Source organism: Rhinoderma darwinii, chromosome 2 (genome assembly GCF_050947455.1).
Source record: "Rhinoderma darwinii isolate aRhiDar2 chromosome 2, aRhiDar2.hap1, whole genome shotgun sequence".
Classification (NCBI taxonomy): Eukaryota; Metazoa; Chordata; class Amphibia; order Anura; family Rhinodermatidae; genus Rhinoderma; species Rhinoderma darwinii.
Window position 1 is genome coordinate 103,139,535 of NC_134688.1, and position 18,062 is coordinate 103,157,596.

The 18,062-nt window shown below is 43.5% G+C and overlaps 1 long non-coding RNA gene across 1 annotated transcript; it reads left to right on the forward strand.

Moving 5' to 3' along the window:
• The first annotated feature begins 1,964 nt into the window (after positions 1-1,964).
• LOC142740742 (uncharacterized) lies at positions 1,965-16,942 on the forward strand. The gene is made up of 2 exons (XR_012880869.1): positions 1,965-2,158; positions 16,633-16,942. It is a non-coding gene; the product is annotated as an uncharacterized LOC142740742 (long non-coding RNA).
• Positions 16,943-18,062: the final 1,120 nt, after the last annotated feature.

An 18,062-nucleotide genomic window follows, 5' to 3' on the forward strand; every position in this document is an offset into this window, starting at 1 on the left:
CGTGTTAGAGATACGAGGACCCGCTGACACTGAACCCATAAGTCCCACAGATCTGACGGGTACAGGATTCAGCGTAAGACACAGCTGCTCTGTATACAGAATACAGAGCAGCTGTATCTCAAAAAGTAAAAATAATGCCTACTAAAAACTAATTATAAAGTTGCACAAAACACACTGATTGACCTTTTAGTAAAAAAAAAAAAAAAAAAAGCACTTTCAAAGGTTTACATAGCATTTAATTATATGTACTAAATGTCCAGCAGGGGTCTCTATGTAGGTGAATCAGGTCAGAAGCTAAGAACAAAAATGAATTCTCATCGTTGCACAATAAAAGAAAAAAGGACAGATCTACCTGTGGCAAAACATTTTTGTAGCCCTAGCCACAACATCTCGGACACCAGTTTTACAAGAAAATTTCAAATCTCAGAGAAAGAGGAGAGTCTGGAAGTACAAACTTATGACAATATTTGACAAACACAGAACAGGAATAAATGTGTCGCATAGATTTATATCATTCCACATTACATGTTCCGCTTCCCTCGGGAGCTTGTGGGGGCACCAAAACCATGGACCAAATCTCAATCAGGACAAGAAAACTTTCACACTCCTTATCCATGATCTACTTCAACTATTTACTGCTACAACTGTTTACTCATTTACCTATACTGATGGTTCTGCTTTACATCACTTATCTTATATACTACATTAGTGATTTGTCCTGTTGTGTATAAATATGTGACTGTTCAGATTTTGTGTTAAACCATGCCTGATGAAGAAACTAAGTAGTCTCGAGAGCTTGCTATTAGTCATCATCTTTTATGTTAGCCATTAAAAGGCATCAACAGTTGGGGACAAAATCAGACATTGCAGAGTGACAAGTAATTAACTACTCAAACTAGAGAAGCTTGCAAGAGCTAACAATCTAAGAGCATGTAGGGGGGCTTGATTGGTACTATGATCTAGCCATCTTTTGTACAAAATTGGGGAAGACACATAAAGCTGCATGAGCCAGTCACCCAGCCAGTATTTGTGGTATAAAGGGCATTAAGGTCAAGGAGTGTGAGAGATATTGCTGAATAGAGACATTGAGTTCTGTGAAATAATACAGAAGGAGTAGTTAAAACAATAGAAATTAAATTAGGGAATCTCATAAGCCTCCCTAAAAAGATGTGTTTTTAGGGCACACCAAAAACGATGGATGTTGGACCGGGCAGCACATTCTAGAGAGCTGGCGCAGCAAAGAAAAATCCTGGAGACGGGAGGTTCAGACTGACTGGAGGATGTTAGTCTAAGAAACTAACTAGACGTGTCATACAGTATGGCACAAAAAACAGTGCCATAGTTTTGCCAAATAAAATAACTGTTCTATAAAGTTGTATAAGTAAAATGCTATACAGCGCTGCCACCACAATACACTTCAAAAATAGTGCCACAGAATGTAAATACCACAATACAGAGCTCTATTATAAAAATAACAGTTCTATGGATACAGTAACCTACTAACAGTTTTATACAATGTCTAGATAAAACTGTTATGCAATCAATCTGGGTTCGTGGTGTTCTCAAGTCTCAGATGCCAGGTCAATTGTGGTGCCCGCTACAGCAAGGGTAGATGATATGCTCTGTGTGACTGCACAGTTCGAACACTCCTAAGAACGGCCCTGAACATATATATAACATTACAGCTATATTTTCTATCTAGTGTAGACTAGAGTATAAATTGTACGTCAATGTATGCACATACAGTATACATGTCTTAGGACGGAGCCATAGCAAAAATCAGACAACTGGAAAATGTTGCACATTTTAAGTAAACAGAAAAAGAAAAGATCATTGAACTGAAATTTCTGGTTTGAATAATGTGAACGTATTAATTGGAGTAGACAGACGTTATCCAGATATGTGAACTACACCTTATTCTTAAATATTAATTTTATTCTTATAATTTTATGCTCAGAAAGAAGTATGCTTCTGCTTCCAGTGACAATATACACCTTACTTACAAAAGGATGGAGATGAGAGAACATTTACTGTGTGCTGACTCATTGCATTCTGACATGGAACCTAACATGAGGCAAAGTCCAGATACACTTTGGATATAATGCTGCTTGATTTTTGGCCTGAAAGTGAAGCAACGTGTAAATACGAAGAGCAACAGGTACATTTGTCTGAGAAGGCAGTTAATAGTGTTGAACTGTAAAGTCAAAACATTCTTAAAACACCCAAAATACCATCTTTATCTGCCCAATTTTATACAGGCACTGTCTGAGATGCAAGATATTGCAAATGGGCCAAGTATGATATCTGTTAATAAATATTGTTAGGTGGGTTTTCTAATAACATGATGTTTAGCATTGGTATAATGATAATAATAATGACACTAATAATATATTACCGTATACTTCTACTACACCCTTTAATTAGACCGTGTGGTTTTATACATGCCAGATTTTAACAGAAATTCATAAAACATTTAATTGATTCTTCGATAGTGGTTTAAGATTTCTTTGGTCTTAGATGTCAAGTACTAAAATACCTACACACGGATCTACGGTATGTGTATTGTGATGCCAGAGGCACTTGTCATGCTTAGTGTGGACTTTCAAGCCAAAGAAGAATCAATGAATCTGCCATTTTGCAGCGCTGAGGTCTGGCATTTTTGTAAGTGTGTCAGAGAATACAAAATAATGCTTGGATGTCATCCGCTAAAGTGAAGCTGGTAATATACAATACAATCTTTACTTTTATCTTTACTTTTTACTTACTCTTTGGCTAGATAGAACGTTTACTACATAAGGTTTACTATTGGATAGTGGCGGCGCTCAGTCTTGGCACTAGAGGCCCATGCCTCGATCTTTTGTGAATCCTTCCATGCTTAACCTGTAGCAATCTCTTTTGCATACAACAAACAGAATTGTTAACCACATAGTCAAATGGCTGATAGACATTTCATAGCCCACACGGATTTGTCTCAGGATGAGTTTAGATGTGACAGATTTTTCTGCTGCGGATTTAACACAAATTCACAGCAAAATCAGTGGCAGATTGTGCCACGGAACAGTGGATCTCACCCTTTGCTTTGCTCTGAACACACCCTTATTCAAAGCCAGATACTGATATACATTCTTCTTTTTTTGATGCAAGAGTTTAAATTTTTATTATGAAAGTCTAGACATTGAGTATCAGTGAATAAATGTTAAGCCTGTTTATGAACTTTAAGCCTGCTTGGAAATTTCCAATGACCGTTTTGTTATTTTACTTTGCATTCTAGACCGACTATTTAGCAACTGATTGAGATATAGTCAAGTGAGACACTATTATGGCTAATGTTAGCACAAAATGCGGAGAAGTATATTACAGCCTTTTCGTTATATGTATTAATATGTACTGGCAATGGCGGATCATCATATGGGCATTTTGGGCGACCGCCCGGGGCCCGAGGCTGCCGGGTGACCCATGGCCGCCTAAAGTACATTGCTGTTTTGTCACGTTTTTGCTGCAAATCTTGGCAAAAACCACGACAGAACTGCATTGTGTATGTCCTTCAAAAGGACCTGCAGACATAAGGTCACATGACCGCAGGTCCTAGTACAGCAGAAAGACTCCATAGAGAAGACTGAGCTTCTATGTAAGTATAAGGGAGATGGATTAGTTTAAGGGGTCTGTATTTAGGGGTTCTGATCTGGGGTCTGTATTATTTTAAGGAGTCTGGGGTCTCTATTTAGGGGTCCGGTCTGGGGTCTGTATTAGTTTAAGCTGTCTAGGGTCTGTATTTAGGGGGTCTGATCTGGGGTCTGTATTAGTTTAAGGGGTCAGGGGTCTATATTTAGGGGGTCTAGTCTGGGGTCTATATTAGTTTAAGGGGTCTGTGGTCTGTATTTAGGGGGTCTGGTCTGAGGCCTGTATTAGTTTATGGGGTCTGGGGTCTGTATTTAGGGAGCCTGTTCTGAGGTCTGTATTAGTTTAGAGGTCTTTATTTAGGGGTCTGTATTTAGGGTGTCTATTAGTTTAGGGGGTCTGGTCTGGGGTCTGTATTTAGGGGTCTGGTCTAGGGTCTGTATTTATTTAGGGTGCTTGTTCTAGTGTCTGTATTTATTTATGGTCCTTGTTCTGGGTCTGTATTTGTTTAGGGGGGTCTGGTCTGGGGACTGCAATAGTTGAGAAGGTCTGGGGTCTGTATGTATTCTAGGATCTGGTCTTGGGTCCGAATGTATTAGTCTGAGTAAAAGAGGTTGTCTGGACACATGGATAGGTCATCAGAATGAAAAACTGGTCTGTGCCCAGACAGCCCCTTTAATTTAATGACCTGGGCCTTGGTGTCTGAATTTTTGTGGTTCTATAGAGGCTTGAAATAGCTGCAGAAGCGAAGGGAAAATATGTCTCATCAGGAGAAGTCACCATAACTGTCTGTGGCAGATGGAGAAGAAAAGAAAAGAGCATGACTCCCATCAGAGATTACATCACTTGTGAGTCACTGGATCTATAGATAATCTGTCCCCTCTCCTGACATGTCTGTAGTACAAAATACTTGTATTCAACATAATTTCTTTGTTTACCCAGAACTAATCGACAAATGCGTGTTACCATATCATTGTCAAGAGGATGCTGACAGGCATCATACACTGCAATACAGAAGTATGTGTGTTATATGAGCCATCAAGCTCATACATAGTCAAGTCCCCAAATAAAATAAAAAGCAAAAAAATATAAAAAATATTGACATAGTAAAAAAACACAAAAAACTTTTTCCCAATAAAAATTATTTATTATGTAAAAAAGTACATATGATTGGCATTTTCGCGCCCATAACGACCCAAACTATAAAATGATCATTTTATTTAACCCACACAGTGAATGCCTTACAAAAAAAATAAAATAAGAAGCGATCAAAAAGTCGTAAAGTATGTACCCTAAAATAATATCAATACAAATGTCAACTTATATTGCATAAAACAAGCCTTCGCACAGCTCTGTCAATTAAAAATAAAATGGCTCTCAGAATATGATTTAAAAAAAATATTTGTTTTTGTGTCAACTGTTTTTGTTGTAAAGAAGTAGTAAAATATAAAAAAAATTATATAAAGTGGGTATTGCCATAATCATACTGACACAGAATTTAACATGACATTAATACTGTATGGTAAAGGCTGTAAAAAAGGAAAAAACAATGGTAGAATTGCTTTTTTTTTTTTCAGTTTTTAAATACATTATATGTAATATAGAATGTCATATTTAAAAAATACAACACGTCCCACAAAAAACAAGCCCCCAAATGCCTAAATCGATGGAAAAATTAAAAAGTTATGGCTCTCTGAAGTTGGGGATAATAAAAAAAAATTACCACATCTTGAAGGTCAAAACTGACTGTGGAGTCAAGGGTTAAAGGGGTTTTCCCATCTTGGACATTTATGGCATATCTATTGTATATGCCATAAATGTCCGATAGATGCGGGTCCCACCTCTGAGACACGCTCCTATCTCTAGAATGAGGCCCCCTAAACGCTGTTCTACCTTGTTCTGCTCCAGCTGCCTAATGACCTCTTCCTGATTAGGTGGTTGGGAGTTACAGAAACAGTAAATCCCATAGAAGTGAATGGGAGTTACGGAAACAGCGTAGCGCGGCGAACTGTGCTGTTTCCGTTGCTCCCAAGTTTCGGAAACAGAGTAGCTTGTCGTGCTACGGTGTTTCCGAAACTCCCATTCACTTCTATGTGAGTTAAGTGTAGCTCAGCGAGCTCAGCTGCTTCCGTAACTGCCAACCACCTAATCAGGAAGTGGCCGGGTGGCAGCGAGAATTGAGAATGATAGAACGGGGTTTAGGGGGCCCTGTTCTAGAGATAGGTCCATATATCCACAGGATATGCCATAAATGTCCAAATGAGTTAACCCCATTAGAGCAAAAATAAAAAGTATTTTCTTGGTAGCCTGAACCAATGTTAAACCATCTCTGGCAATGTCAGCATTGTGAGAAACTAGACATGGACCGCACAATCCACAGTATATACGTTGATCTGAGCCGCTAGGCATAATTTAGAAACATGAACATGAGGTTCTTTGTAAACATTTTGATCAAACTGTATAAGCCCACTTGCCACTTCACGGCGACCTCTTTAAAGTGGGTCCCTACTCTAGCGGTTGCAGCACCGCACGGCGGCTACCACCACCGCAGCACCGCTCCTGCAGAGGGAGCAACCCAGCGGCCCAAAAGCACCCATGCCTTCAGACCGTGCCAAGCCTCCTTGGCTCTGGGCCACGTCCCCCCACAAGTGCAGCACTACAGCAACAGACACCACCATACAGCACCACAACATGTGAACAGATGGAATGAGCTCACCTTGCCATGCGCCCCCAGTGGCCAACTGAGAGCACAAGCAAGAGCAGGAACACTTATGAGGTCATTCTGGAATTAAAATCAGCTGGGTATTTTTTCAAATGCGTGGAGTGCTGGTACCAAGTAAAACAAAGGAAATGAGGAGGATAGACTATACAATATCAGCATTGTGAGAAACTAGACATGGACCGCACAATCCACAGTATATACGTTGATCTGAGCCGCTAGGCATAATTTAGAAACATGAACATGAGGTTCTTTGTAAACATTTTGATCAAACTGTATAAGCCCACTTGCCACTTCACGGCGACCTCTTTAAAGTGGGTCCCTACTCTAGCGGTTGCAGCACCGCACGGCGGCTACCACCACCGCAGCACCGCTCCTGCAGAGGGAGCAACCCAGCGGCCCAAAAGCACCCATGCCTTCAGACCGTGCCAACGTATATACTGTGGATTGTGCGGTCCATGTCTAGTTTCTCACAATGCTGATATTGTATAGCATATCCTCCTCATTTCCTTTGTTTTACTTGGTACCAGCACTCCACGCATTTGAAAAAATACCCAGCTGATTTTAATTCCAGAATGACCTCATAAGTGTTCCTGCTCTTGCTTGTGCTCTCAGTTGGCCACTGGGGGCGCATGGCAAGGTGAGCTCATTCCATCTGTTCACATGTTGTGGTGCTGTATGGTGGTGTCTGTTGCTGTAGTGCTGCACTTGTGGGGGGACGTGGCCCAGAGCCAAGGAGGCTTGGCACGGTCTGAAGGCATGGGTGCTTTTGGGCCGCTGGGTTGCTCCCTCTGCAGGAGCGGTGCTGCGGTGGTGGTAGCCGCCATGCGGTGCTACAACCGCTAGAGTAGGGACCCACTTTAAAGAGGTCGCCATGAAGTGGCAAGTGGGCTTATACAGTTTGATCAAAATGTTTACAAAGAACCTCATGTTCATGTTTCTAAATTATGCCTAGCGGCTCAGATCAACGTATATACTGTGGATTGTGCGGTCCATGTCTAGTTTCTCACAATGCTGATATTGTATAGTCTATCCTCCTCATTTCCTTTGTTTTACTTGGTACCAGCACTCCACGCATTTGAAAAAATACCCAGCTGATTTTAATTCCAGAATGACCTCATAAGTGTTCCTGCTCTTGCTTGTGCTCTCAGTTGGCCACTGGGGGCGCATGGCAAGGTGAGCTCATTCCATCTGTTCACATGTTGTGGTGCTGTATGGTGGTGTCTGTTGCTGTAGTGCTGCACTTGTGGGGGGACGTGGCCCAGAGCCAAGGAGGCTTGGCACGGTCTGAAGGCATGGGTGCTTTTGGGCCGCTGGGTTGCTCCCTCTGCAGGAGCGGTGCTGCGGTGGTGGTAGCCGCCGTGTGGTGCTGCAACCGCTAGAGTAGGGACCCACTTTAAAGAGGTCGCCGTGAAGTGGCAAGTGGGCTTATACAGTTTGATCAAAATGTTTACAAAGAACCTCATGTTCATGTTTCTAAATTATGCCTAGCGGCTCAGATCAACGTATATACTGTGGATTGTGCGGTCCATGTCTAGTTTCTAACAATGCATCTCTGGCAATGTGTAGTCCTTTGAACGAGTGGGTGGAACTTGACCTAATTTTTAACCCAGACAGCTCTGTAAATACTGAAATTCCATGACATCCCCCAACCCCAAAGTCATTTAAAAATTGGTCCTTGAGGTCTCATCTTGCGGAGCACTACTACAGGGACTCAATACGTGAATGTATGTATGTATCAGCATTTGGGCATAATGTTTTAACACAGATTATATTATAAAGAGAGAGCACAACATGCACTTTTATTTTAGCTACATTTATATCAAGCTAAGCCCTTTAAAATTATAAAACGCACATGCAGCATTTTCTGCTAACTGATTGCTCTGAGATGCTGTAATTTTGTTGAAGAGTTTTTCATAGGGTGAAAAATAAGGTATATTTTGCTGGAAAATTTCTTTGAGCTTCATACGTATGTTGTTGCCGACCTTTACTGCAATGTTCTATGTCCTATACTTTAATGCATGATATTTGCAGATGTATGCTTATAAAGAGTATTTAGGCATTAATCATATAACCTGTGCACCACATGGGTAAATATGATGCATGTCCAATTATTCAGTAACAGCCAGTCCCTTTGGGGCTCCCTCTAGGAGTGGAATCCCCAGCCAGAGCATTGATGACGCTCTGGCTGGGGATTCCACTTCAGGAGAAGGCCCTGACGTCACTGTCCATATATGGACAGTGTTGTCAGGGGCAACCCCAGAGCCATAGTCCCAGGCAGAGCACTACTAGCACTCTGCCTGGGACTCCTGCTCTGCTCCTGACATCACTGTCCATATATGGAAAGCGATGTCTGGAGCAGAGCTGAATTCCCGGGCAGAGCGCTAGTAAAGGCTCTGCTCCGTTACTCCAGCTCTGGGTAAGCCCCTAACATCACTGTCCATATATGGACAGTGATATCAGGGGCAGAGCAGTGTTCCAGGCACAGCGCTATGAAAGGCTCTGCTCCGGTACTCTGGCTGTGGGGAAGCCCCTAACATCACTGTATATGGATAGTGATGTCAGGAGCAACCCCAGAGCCAAAGTCCCGGGCAGAGCGCTACTAACACTCTGCCTGGGACACTGCTCTACTCCTGACATCACTGTCCATATATGGAGAGTGATGTTACAGGCTTCTCCAGAACCTCTTCTAGTGCTCTGCCTTGGACTCGTTCTCTCCTCCTGACATCACTGTCCAAATATGGACAGTGATGTCAGGTTGCTTCCCAAGAGAGGGAGTCCCGGAGCAGAGCCGCTTCTAGCACTCTGCCTGGGATTCCTTCTTTCCTCCTTCCATTGTCACGGTCACAGGGTATGTGGACCCACTAGGCCGCTCCGCCGTAGCGGAGAGGCAGCTGACCAGGTTTCAGTCTATACAAAAGTCTATTGGCAGTTCGTAACACTTGGGTACCTGAACTAGTCCAGACAGTGGCTGTGGCTTCAGCACGGATGAAGGTCGGTGCAGCAGGTAGCGCCAGACGTGGCGGGCAATACAAGATGTGGCAGAAGACACTGGACATGGCAAAAGACACTGGACGTGGCAGAAGACATTGGACGTGGCAGAAGACACTGGATGTGGCAAACGACAGCAGGTGCAGTAGACACGACTCCAACACTAGTAGGCACAGGAACAAGAATACAGCACGGGATACAGGAACAGGTAACAGGGCACGGGTAAGAACTGGAACGGGAAACACTAAGGGACCATTTGCAAGACAGACTTGGGATAAGTTAACAACGCTCAGGCAAGGACCAAAAGGGCTGGGGCCATCTTATAGGCCAGGAAATTCTGTGGATTGATGATGATGATTGTTTTCATGTGCGTGCGCTGGCGCTTTAAGAGCCGGCACGAGCATGTGCGCGCACCCTACGGGACACAGCAGACCAGAGTGGAAGTGAGCGCTGGTGTCTCCTAGGTAGATGATGGGGACCAGCGCTCACAGATCCATGGCTGCGGTTGTCGGGAGGTGAGTATACCCGACGGCCCGCGGCCATGGACGCTACAGACATCACTGTCCATATATGGACAGTGATGTCTGGGGCTTCCCCAGAGCCGGAGTGGCAGGCAGAGCGCTATTAGCTACTAGCACTCTGCCTGGGAGTCTGTAGCGTAGTAAATGGCAGAGCGGGGAGATACCTCCCTGCTCTGCCATCGCGTTCATTAGGACTCAGATACTATTGAATGTGGTGTCGCTCTAATGCTGTAGCAGCCATAGTGGCTGTTAGTAGGGTCACTGGGCAAGTGGGGAGTGATGGCGGACGGCATGGACCCCTCATGCCACAGGCCCTGTGGCAGCCGATACGGCGGCTAATGCGGTAGTTACGCTGCCTCCTAGACAGGGGCTTCCTCTAGAAGCAGAATTTCCGGCAAGACTCTGGCCGGGGATTCCACTCCTGGAGGAGCCATGACGGCAGCATAAGCACCCGGCGGCAGAGTGAGCCCCCCCAAGAGTACTTGCCCGGGTTTGCCGGCTGCTGACGCCGGCCCTGTAGTATGATGCTAGATGTGGGAATACTGTCCCAAACCAAACAGAGCATATGGAATGGGTTTGTCCTAATTTGACAATCGCTACAACACACTTTGAACACTGAAGAAATGTACCTTACCCTATTTATACTACATTTTTAAAATGTGCATAAATTATAGCAGTTAATTCAGTGAGATTCTGCAGACCTGCACTTTTGCATTTTTCACTGTTCAGAGGTTAATCAGAAGTAAGTTGTACATGATGTCTGAACTGCCTACACTGAAGCTCAACTTTGCTTTTTACCTAATTGCCAGAGTTTGCTTTAGTTTTTGATCTGGAACCATCTTAAAAATTCTGTTAGTATTTAATTATTCATATAAGATCTGCCCTTTCTATACTAGCAAATTCCAAGATCCAGAAGACCAGAGAACAATGCATGCACAATAGCCTCAATCCTGTATTAGAATTTTTTTCCATCAACATCTATTTTATAAACGAGATTAACACATTTAACAGCTTTTTGTATTCACAGATATGCATACAGAACAGAGTAGACTTTCAACCACCATGCACAATATAATTCTGAGTTCATCCTGGGCGGATACGCTGCGTAAAAGCATGCAGCGTATCCACCCTGTGCGCCGCAGGGAATTCTGGGCGAAAAAACGCACCAAACTGTGGTGCAGTTTTTCACCCAGAATGTCCGCTGCGGAAAAATGCAGGACTTAGCTGGCCTGCTAGCAGGCCGGCCTCCTGGGATGACGTTTCATCCCAGGACACCGCTGAAGCCTGTGATTGGCTGCAGCAGCGGTCACATGGGATGAAGCATCATCCCAGGAGGCCGGCCATGTGACGTCACCCAGGCCGGCCTCCTGGGATGATGTTTCATCCCATGTCACCGCCGCGACAGCCTGTGATTGGCTGCAGCAGACATATGGGATGAAACGTCATCCCAGGAGGCCTGCCTGGGTGACATCAGAGGGATGGCCTCCTGGAATGATGCTTCATCCCATTTAACCGCTGCCTCAGTCCCTGGACGAAGAAAAAAAGACTCCTGGGTAAGTATAAGATTTTATTTTTTTCTGAGTTCCGTTTATTGTGACAGAATCGATGCACACCCATCGCTATTTGTTGCTGGTTTTACCTCCCATTGAATTTAATGGGGAAATCCCACAACAAATAAGAAGCGTTTACGCAAATGCAATTGACATGCTGTGGAATAAAATTCTGCACCACAGGTCAGCGTTTTTTCCGCAGAGTATTTACGCAGCCTGTGGATGAGATTTGTTTTATCTCATCCAGTGTGCTGCTACTGTATTTGCTGCAAATTTTCTGCAACGAATTCCGTTGTGGAAATTCTGCTGTATTTATGCACTGTATGAACTGATCCTAAGAATTAAACATTTTTCCCTTACCACTGCTCTACTTCATAAATATTAGAAGGAATCCTGCATTTAGGACCCTTATCTAATAGCCAGGATGAAATGGAGCCTCTGTCGTTCTGGAGGATCCAGTATTTCCAGGCATTACTGGGACAGACTATTGATTTTTGTTCAGAACTGGGCAATTCTCCATTCCCTGTGGTGGTGGTGGTGCTGCTGCTGCCGGGGAATTGAACACTTGATACGGAGTTCCCCCACAGATTACAGCTGATCAATAGGGGTTTGAGCAGAGGACACCCTGTGATCAGCTTATCGTGGGAAAACCCTTCTAACAAAAAGCAGTAGTCCAAATAGGACAACCCTATTAAGGTATAGCCATATGTGGTCTGACTGTATTATTTTATGTTGGGAAAACAAACCAAAATGTAAAATACATTCACTAGAGCAGTGCTTCGCAATGCTCTTATGCCGAGTACCCCCTACTAAAACACATTACATCCAAGTACCTCCAAGGCTATGATCATCAACTGTGCTGCCTATTCAAAATGCAAGAACCCCCTAAATACATGGTACACCCTGCTGTACACCAATACCACAGGTTAAGAACATAAGCATAAAAGGGCCTTTTTCTTTATTATATCATTCACTAAAAACATTAATAACATTTACTACTGCGTACTGTACATGCTTCCTTATCTTTAGCTATCCTTTACTCACATCTCAAGGTGTCAAGGTCTGAAAGTTAGGGGATGTAAACATATGACAACTAGCTCTGTTTTATTCACTTCAAAGTAGAGGAGCACCCTCACTATAAACATCTGTTATCTCCATGAGATGGTAAGAATGTCTTCTTAAATTGTTTTTTAAATATTTTACAAGAATATCTGTATTTATGTATCCATCTGTGAATCTATCTACCTAGTAAATAGGACTCCTACACATAGTGGAAATCCCATTTTATATATAAAACTGTTTTCATGCAAAGTTGTGTTAAAATGTGTATATGTACTTTTGGTAAATAATGCTATTTAGCTTATATTGCTTTAGCTTAAACTGAATGGATAAAGAACACACTGTGTAAAGGATTTGCCAGACACAGCTTCTGTGTCAACGCCCGTGGGCAATCAGTCTGCACCTGCTCCTATGTCTGTGAGACTGACTCCATCTTCCACCGCTCAGGATGGCAGGCTTAGGAGTGGGAGAGCCTATCACAGCCTGGCCAGACGGAGCTAGTTCCCGCCCACTGTCTATTTATACCTGCCTTTCCTGTTCCTCCTTTGCCTGTGATTCTTCTATGCTTGTTTCCTGGCTTGCTGCTGCTGCTGCTTGTACTACTCATCCTCTGCTTGTTGTTGACCGTGGCTTTCTGACCACTCTCCTGCTCAGCGTTTTGTACCTCACTTGTACCTCTACATACCAGGTCCCTCACCCATCTCCGTCCCTGTGCCTACTTCTCCAGGAAGTTTTCGCCCACTGAGAGTAACTATGACATTGGCAACCGCGAACTCTTAGCCATTAAATGGGCATTTGAAGAGTGGCGCCACTTCCTGGAGGGGGCTAGGCACCAGGTAACGGTCCTTACGGACCACAAGAATCTGGTTTTCTTAGAATCTGCCCGGAAGCTAAACCTGAGACAAGCTCGATGGGCGTTATTTTTTACCAGATTCAACTTTTTGGTCACCTATAGGGCTGGGTCTAAAAATATTAAGGCTGACGCACTGTCACGTAGCTTCATGGCCAGCCCTCCTTTGGAGGAGGATCCTGCTTGTGTTTTGCCTCCAGGTATAATCATTTCCTCTATTGATTCTGATTTAGTCTCCGAAATTCCGGCTGATCAAGGTTCAGCTCCCGGGAACGTTCATGAGAACAAGCTGTTTGTTCCCCTGCAACTCCGGCTAAGGGTACTTAGGAAAAATCATGACTCTGCACTATCTGGCCATCCAGGCATCCTGGGTACCAAGCACCTCATTGCAAGAAACTACTGGTGGCCTTGGTTGCTTAAAGACGTTAAGGCCTACGTCGCCGCTTGTGAGGTTTGTGCTAGGTCCAAGAATCCCTGGTCCCGACCAGCGGGCTTACTATGTTCTTTGCCCATTCCCCAGAGACCTTGGACCCATATCTCCATGGATTTTATCACCGATTTGCCTCCATCTCAAGGCAAGTCGGTGGTGTGGGTTGTAGTAGACCGCTTCAGTAAGATGTGCCACTTTGTGCCCCTCAAGAAACTACCCAATGCTAAGACGTTAGCTACCTTGTTTGTCAAATACATCCTGCGTCTCCATGGGGTTCCTGTCAATATTGTTTCTGACAGAGGGGTACAATTTGTTTCATTGTTTTGGAGAGCCTTCTGTAAAAAGTTGGAGATTGATCTGTCCTTCTCGTCGGCTTTCCATCCTGAAACTAATGGCCAAACGGAGAGGACTAATCAGTCTCTAGAACAATATTGAAGGTGTTTTATCTCTGACTGTCAACATGATTGGGTCTTATTCATTCCCCTCGCCAAATTTTCCCTTAATAACCGGGTCAGTAACTCGTCAGGGGTCTTCCCCTTTTTCTGTAATTTTTGGGTTTAATCCACGGTTCTCCTCCGTTTCACCTGGTAGTTCCAACAATCCCGAGGTAGATTTCGTTCATCAGGAACTGTGCACAGTCTGGGCCCAGGTTCAGAAGAACCTAGAGGCGTCCCAGAGCATACAGAAGACTCAGGCAGATAGAAGACGTTCTGCTAAACCCTTGTTTGTTGTCGGGGATCTGGTGTGGCTATCTTCTAAAAATTTGCGCCTTAAAGTCCCGTCTAAGAAATTTGCTCCCCGGTTTATAGGGCCGTACAAGGTCATTGAAGTCCTTAACCCTGTCTGCACCTGCTCCTATGTCTGTGAGACTGACTCCATCTTCCACCACTCAGGATGGCAGGCTTAGGAGTGGGAGAGCCTATCACAGCCTGGCCAGACGGAGCTAGTTCCCGCACACTGTCTATTTATACCTGCCTTTCCTGTTCCTCCTTCGCCTGTGATTCTTCTATGCTTGTTTCCTGGCTTGCTGCTGCTGCTGCTTGTACTACTCATCCTCTGCTTGTTATTGACCTTGGCTTTCTGACCACTCTCCTGCTCAGCGTTTTGTACCTCGCTCTCTCCTGGTTTGACTCGGCTCGTTCACTACTCTTGTTGCTCACAGTGTCTCCGTGGGCAGCTGCCCCGTTTCCCTAGCTTCTGTGTACCCTTGTCTGTTTTGTCTGTCTTGCACTTACTGAGCGTAGGGACCGTCGCCCAGTTGTACCGCGTCGCTTAGGACGGGTCATTGCAAGTAGGCAGGGACTGAGTGGCGGGTAGATTAGGGCTCACCTGTCTGTCTCCCTACCCTGTCATTACACACTGATATTGAAAATCTTTGCTCAAAAACTAGAGAATGACTATACCTGGGAAGCCTGGTAAACGTCGAAGTAATTTGGGCACTGCTCCGTGTGTTCTTTAGTGTCATTGCATTAGAAGGGTTGTTTGGGATCTTGTAAAGTTCAATAAAAAGCAATTATAAGGTTACAAAAACGGATATACTTAGTTTCCAATTTTCAGATTTACTTTGCTGTTTCAAGAGATGGAAACAATATTTTTGTCTGGTATCCAAGGGTAGCCTTCATGCACTTCCATGAATATGGTGGCTGGCCTATGCAGTGCTTCATCCTATAGGTCTCTTCAGTTCATACTGTGTGTGAATCATGTCCTACTAAATTGGGGAATCACTGTCCACGAGCTTCTACATTGTAGTCAGTCTGTCTGTCTGTCTGTCTGTCTGTCCAGTGGCACAATAGGAGAGCAGAACTGTCAATAACGATGATCTCCATCCCACAATCAGCCTCTCAGCTTGTAATACTAGAAAAAACACAGATTTGGCCAGTACTTAAAGGGGTTGTCCACTTTTGAAAAACAATACAGCAATACCTATTAAATATTTATTAAAGTATTTTTTAAATATACTTACCGTCTCAAAGTTGCAGATGTCTTCTAATTACGTCTAGTGTCACGTGACCCCGCCACCGTCAGAACTTTTCTCTTCCACTGAAGTCTCGTTCGTTCTTCTTCAATCCTGACTTCTGGATGAGCTCCACTTCCGGTCTCCTTGCTTCTTCCCTTCTGAATGACATCTTCTTCCCCTTGCGCCGACGCATGCGCAGTAACCTACAATATTTTGCGCATGCGCATTGAAAGCAATTTAATTGTGCATGCGCATTAACAGTAATTTCAATACGCCTGTGTTCGAGGCATCCTAAGCCTCCTCAATACCCGCTCCGTTCTTTCTTAGATTATGTCTCAATGCGACCACTATTTTATTTTCATTCATGTTATCCCTCAGTTCCCGCGCGACCCGCAAAGATGGCATCTACATTGATAATGGCACTGAGGATTAACATGAACGTTATTCCTCAGTGCCATTATCACTGTAGATACCATGTTAGCGGGCCGTGTGGGCACTGAGTGATAACATGAATGAAAATAAAATAGTGCTCGCATTGAGACGTAATCTAAGAAAGAATGGTGCGGGTATTGAGGTGGCTTAGGATGCCTCGAACACAGGCGCAATGTACAGACTTTTAATGCGACATGCGCACTAAAATTGCTTTCATTGTGCATGCGCAAAATATTGTAAACACACCACTATATAAACAATGCAGCGTAAAGCTGATTTAAATAAGTACAATTTTTAAACTGTAGTCAAAGGACAAAACTACAAGGCAGCAGCATTGCATTGATTTAAAAAAAAAAAAAAAAAGTAGTGGAAAACCACTTTAATAAATATAATATCAGCTGTCCACCTTATATCATATTATGCCGTGATACAATATATTTCATATATATTTTACATGCCCTTTTAGTTACCTGTAAGAAATGTTCTTAATCAAATTATTTTTCAGGTGGAGTAAAACGACATACAACAGTATGCAGATGACTGACTGAGGATTTCTCTTCCTGAATACTTCTATACTTTTTGGGATACAGGACACATTCTATGTAATCCAACATACAGTGATTGAAGGAAGATCTGAGAACTTGGTTCTAACCCCAACACGGGAACTCTCATATAACCCCAACACGGGAACTCTCATATAACCCCAACATGGGAACTCTCATATAACCGAATGTGTAGTCAGTGGATAAATACGCAAAACCAATAATTTGTCAACTTGAAATCTATAAATGGCTGATGTGATTTAGTTCATGAAATTTTGTGTCGTTTACTGTTTTCCAGTATAGTTTCCAAATGCTATGTACAAAAAAAGAAATGTTTGCAATGTAAGTGTACTATACTCACTACGAGCCCTTTTCTTCAAGGTAAATAAAGGTAGACATACCCAGACGTCATCCAGGAACACTCTGAAAACACCCGTTAGAACTGTAAACCATTCTATTACCACGTATATAGCTGTATATATGTCAACTCCTTACATGTTCATTCACTTGGCCCATTTTTCAGCTGAGGACTAATGAATCTGGGTCAGATAATTGTATAGAGTGACTGCTTTTAGCATTAATTCCTTTAAGCCTTGCTTACCTCATATACTTTCCTATGCACTAGGTCACAGGAGCAAAGTGTTGAATCCAAACCCTCTTGTGAGCCTTGGAATGAATCTCACACACCCTGAAGTTACAGGAGGCATGACCTGTATTACCAATGCAATCTGGTCAGAGATTAAAATAATAGCCCTATATTTAGATGATGTGCACATTTGGTTGGTTCTGCCTTCATAGTACGAGTTACTAAAACCAAGGCATAGATAGAGGTATACAGCAAGATACAATATAACAGAGATATATAACACTGATATTACATAATTCAAACTGGAGATTTCATCTTGAGGGCCGTGTTTTAAAGAGGTTCTATGTTTTCCACATTTATTCTTTTTAGCCTGTTTTACCTGTCACACACTTGCCAATAGATCTTGGATGTCTATGGATGAGCTGAGTTAAAACAATAGGAACACTTTAAGAGGTTTTTACAGGGCTTTTATACTGATGGCCTATCCATAGGATAGGTCATCAATATAAAATCTGTGGTAGCCCGACTCCCAGCACCCCCGCCGATCAGCTGGTTGAAGGGCCAGAGGCGTTCATCACCGCAGCCCCTTCAGTGTTTACCAGGCACAGAGCCATACACTTCTGTAGCGACTGTGCCTTTGATTGTGTCTCAGTCCCATTCACTTCAATGGGACCGGAACTGCAAGCCCAGGCACAACCGCTATGGAAGTGTATGGCGCTGTGCCTGTAAACTTAGAGAAGTCCGCTGCGATAAACACCTCGGCCCATTCAGTCAACTGACTGGCGGGGGTGCAGGGAGTCGGACCCC